Source organism: Sander vitreus, chromosome 4 (assembly GCF_031162955.1).
Source record: "Sander vitreus isolate 19-12246 chromosome 4, sanVit1, whole genome shotgun sequence".
Lineage (NCBI taxonomy): Eukaryota > Metazoa > Chordata > Actinopteri > Perciformes > Percidae > Sander > Sander vitreus.
The window spans coordinates 507,501-512,500 of NC_135858.1; the positions used below are offsets into that span (position 1 = coordinate 507,501).

General features: G+C 44.2%; 1 protein-coding gene across 12 annotated transcripts in view; it reads left to right on the forward strand.

The window, feature by feature from the left end:
• The window catches only part of slmapa (sarcolemma associated protein a), a 92,468-nt gene that overhangs the window by 86,558 nt on the left and 910 nt on the right, over window positions 1–5,000 (forward strand). The window lies entirely within an intron of this gene.

The following is a 5,000-nucleotide window of genomic DNA, read 5'->3' on the forward strand; positions in this document are numbered from 1 at the left end:
GCATGTTACCGGTATTGTTTCACACATCTGTGGACCCAAAGTTTAGTTAGTTTTCATCCCTTTTTAATAACATTATCAAATGAGAAGGGAGGACGAGTTTGAGGTTAGTTACATTTACATTTTTTAGTATTTTGCAATTATATTCATCGTTGCTGTAACTGCTGTTAGGGTTGAACCCTGAATTCTGATCAGCTGGACGTTCTCTTCACCTCCTAAACGCCCCTTTTAAGACCCAATATCATCATCACAGCGGTCTTTGTCATCTCTAACTGCATGCCTGTCAGTCTGTCTTCTGCGCCTGCTCTTCTGCAGCGAACACTAAACTCTGCTCTTTAAAGGGACGGGCTCCCACCAACCACACATGTAAAGTTTAAAGAGATCGCTCGTTCTCTTCAGTGCCTGCAGTAGGGTTTGGTACCGAAACCTGGTGCTAATACGGCACCGGTGCCTGAACGACCGGTATCTACCGGACCAAATTGAAATGCTCATTTCGTTGCCACTTAAATGCCTTCTGCGCTGCTCTTTGATGCTCTGAAACAGACGTAGAGTAAACAGGAGCATCGCTGCACGTGACGCTAGTTAACACTTCACTTGGCAGCAGCTAACGTTAGCCTACCGTTAGCTAGCAGCTGGAGTAAACACGGTTAAAATGCTGACACTAAACGGTGTAAAGTGTGTCTGTATTTCACTGGAGAGGATTCCATCAGCGGGACGTTAATCAGCCTGCAGCTGCTGCACAGACGGTGCGTTCACTTGAAACTAGTAAGCCTCGTGGTGCATTCAAAGTTATTGTAAAATACCCTATTACTCTATTTTTATAAGTGTCGGTTCAGGCACCGTTAAGGCACCGGCACCGTTTAAAAGTATCGTTTTAGCACCGGTATCGGAAAAAAACCCAAACGATATCCAACCCTAGCCTGCAGATATTTTTAGTTTTTCATCTTCAAAGAAACATCAGTCCTCAGGACTCCCAGAAGAAAAGCTCTCTGGTTTGATAGCTACAGCTTTCTGCTGTAGTTCTCACCGTAATCTGTGCAAACAGCTCACCAGGAAGCTGGAATTATAAGGCTAATGTTCTATATTTGGTCTATTGTCAACAATGTCTAAGGGCCACACTGGAAAATGAGAATCACAGCATGTGTTGTACATTTCTCTATTCACTAATTTGATCTAATTGAACTTAATCTATTAAATAAAAGATAAATATTGCCATAAAAAAATGACAAATTGACTAAGACCAAAACTACCGATTAGTCGACTAATCGACTAAGTGGGGGCAGAACAGTAAATACGTTCATTGTTCATTTGGGATTCGTTAACATGAGACGGGATATCACCAGACATACCCTCAACTAAAGTTTTTGACCTAAATGGATCCTGTCAAATGGTTAGTTTGAAGTGAGAGATGGTTCAGGGGCCTGTTAAAACATAACGTCCTTTCACCCGACGCAGCACAAAGCCCGACCCGACTGTCTTTGCTAGTTTAAGACCGACCCAGTTGTCAGTTTCCCGTCCAGCGCCCGCGTCATTTAAATAACAAATGCACCTGAACCCATCTGTGGCCCATGGGCTTGTTGGTCTTACAGGGAGGTGTGTTCAGGTGCATTCTGGGCTTGTTGGTCTTACAGGGAGGTGTGTTCAGGTGCATTCTGGGCGTGCTGGTCTTACAGGGAGGTGTGTTCAGGTGCATTCTGGGAGTATTGCTATCTTGAGGCAGTGGGAAGTGATGGCACCATTGACCAACAAAAACCTGGTCTAAAGTCAATAACGCAGCATTTCATTGTTATTTTAACAGAGCATTAGTAAAATGCTCCTAGGCTCGTGCACAGAACGTGCACACTATGCTTGTTACACACACAGGGACGCACAGCAGCACACACACATGCAGAAGATTACAAATACAAATATTACGGTGCAAATCCTCCATCATAACAGCAATGCTCCAAGGTCCAAACGCGCCTGGCTTTTAAAGGGAATGGGAGATGATCTCTGATTGGTTGATTGCATGTTACGCCCAAAACACACCTCTGATTAATGAAGACACTAAGGTCAACCCTTTAGAACCATGACCCCGGCACACGGACCCTTTTATTCACCATCAAACCAGCAAAAGTGGATTTATACACGCCCTAAACACACCTGCACCAGGCGCTTCACGCCGTGACCTCAGATCGTAAGAATACAGTGGTTTCAATTTATGACATTCATGTGGAAAGAGCAGGAAATCAAAAGCAAGATTCTGTTGGTCTGAGCAGTTGAAACATCATCAAGTCGATATGAGAATCAGGATGTGAGAGCTTACTTTTAGAAACAGTAAATAGCCTGTTAGCATGACGCTAGCTGAGGCTTTATTTCGGACTCCTCTGAAACGTCTTGTGAAGAGAAAGGATTCCTTTTAAAGAGTCGGGCTCGTACCTTCACATCTGACCATCTCTAAAGGCTCTGACACACCAACCCGTCGGCAGAAAGTCAGTCGGGCTGATCAGTCTCCCCAAAGTCCAAAAAGAGCCTCAGAACACACCGAAGAGACGCCGACTGGAGCGTACGTTCTGCGCGTGCGCGAGACGCAATACGTCTCCATAACAGCAGGCGGCGCTAATCTGTATTGTCGCCCAAAAAATGAAAACCAGAAATGAGGGAGCATCTCTCTAGACCTGGTAAACACAGAGCACGCTGTCGTCAGTCCTTGTTTTCATCAGAGAGTGGTGATAGTAGTCAAGAAGGATCCTTGTTGTCATTACTCGCTGAACGGAAGAAAATACCACGACTAGTAATAACAAGATACTGGCGTTGGCAGCTCTGGTTTTCTCGTGCACTGATTGGCTAGTCAAGAGCTAGCTCTCCACCAATCAGATGGGTCATGGAGTCTGACTGCCCACTGGCAGATTCAACAAGTCAAATCAGCCTAAATGAAGGCTGACGACTCCTCCGACTGACGACGGCACGTACACACAGCGACCAGACTCGAGTCAGCGACCTCGCCAGACTGTCAGACGGCTGAGTATCGTGTTGGTGTGTCAGGGGCTTAATTGAAAGGCCTCCCTCATTCATTCATTAACTGTCCCTCTCACTTTCAGGGTGTTGGTGCTTCTCTTTTCATTTTTTGTATGCATCATTTCCTCCATCTCTTGCTACAGGGTTTGTTAATTGTCCTTCCATTTCTTGCATCCAGTCTGTTGCCTAATAATGCCCTGTTCTTTTTCTCATCCATCTTTTTGTCTTCGAGTCTTTCTTTGGAATCACTTTCTTCACTTTTAAACCCTCCATCATTCTGTCCATCATGTCCGTCCTGTGTTTGATGCTTGTGTGTTTGTTTTGGGGATGTCTGACCAGTGTTTCCAGTCATTTGCCGTGAAAACTGGTCTGTAACGTTTCTGTTTTTTCTACTCAGGGAACCTCCTCCTCGGCCTCGTTTACTTTGCTGCTTCGTCCTTTTTTTGTTGTTTTTTTTTTGTTTTATTTTCTCCTCTCGTCTTTCTTTCCTGAAGCCCCAAAAGATGATTAATATTCAGTATTTAAGTCCTTATCTTTTGTGCATGAGATGTGGGAACATTTACTATAAACCCATGTGCTTGGCTACCATGCAGCTATTATTTAATGCACAAAGCCATCTCAAAATGGAGAGAACACTATTAAAAAAAGTCTTTTTTTCACTTCAGAACTTGCTGCTAAAACACAGACGCTCACCGTCCTCAGCAGAAACAATCTGTTGTGTATTTTATTTTAGCTTTATTAGTTTTGACAGCCGACCGAGCTTATAAAAGGACTAGAACAGATTCTAGACCTTGGTAAGGACTTCATCCATGATCAATTACGTGGTTGTGAAAGATGTAGAGGCTTAGATGGGTGTTTATGAAATGCCAGGAAAAGTGGCCTCAAAGGTAAATAACAAAAAAAGATGACTGTGTGACATGTTTATGTATTAACAGCTTCTCACGAAAAATCATTTGGCTGAATGTGTGCAAAAGCAGTGACCCGGAAGCTGTTGGGGAACATTTTATAGAAGCATTAGATCTGGTACTAGTCCAACATTTTATCTGGATCTTATCTACCACTAGATGCCTCAAATCTGTGTACACGTGTGCAATGATTCTCTCACACTTGAGCTACAGTTTTGCCTCTCAGGTTGGTCCCAAGTTGCAGTTATTATATTGAAGCCGCAAGACTTACTCTGTAAACAAACACTTAAAGGAACACGCCGACTTATTGGGACTTATTCCCCGTATCCCTCAGAGTTGGATAAGTGGCTCTATCTAGCCTAGCTTAGCACAGATCCTGGAGGTAACCGGCTCCATCTAGCCTAGCTTAGCACAGATCCTGGAGGTAACTGGCTCCATCTAGCCTAGCTTAGCACAGATCCTGGAGGTAACTGTCTGGTACCTGGTACCTCCAGGATCTGTGCTAAGCTAGGCTAGATGGAGCCAGTTACCTCCAGGATCTGTGCTAAGCTAGGCTAGATGGAGCAGGTTACCTCCAGGATCTGTGCTAAGCTAGGCTAGATGGAGCCAGTTACCTCCAGGATCTGTGCTAAGCTAGGCTAGATGGGGGGCGTGAAGGAGATGAGAAGGGTATGTCTGGACTTCTCTACCTCTGGGGGATACGGGGGAATAAAACAAAGTCCCAATAAGTCGGCGTGTTCCTTTAAAGGACTGAGTAATTAATATCCTGAGTAATTAAACATCCTGTCAGTGACAGTTATCTCATTCAGGTTAGGATACCTTCAGGTAAAGTGTAACCAAATAGCTTTTGGATTTTGGGAGCTTCATAGGCTTGACTCTTTTTCGTTTTTTAAATCTTCTTTCCCTCTGCTCCTCTTCATCGTCTTTCTTCTCTCTCCTGGTTTCAGTCTTTAATCCAGTTTGTGTCAGAAAGTTTGACCATGATGATGCAAACTAACGTGTTTTTTTGTGTCTCTGTTTGTGTGTGTTTCTGTGTGTGTGTGTGTGTGTGTGTGTGTGTGGCTGTCTCTCTGTGTGTGGGTGTGGGTGTGTGTGTGTGTG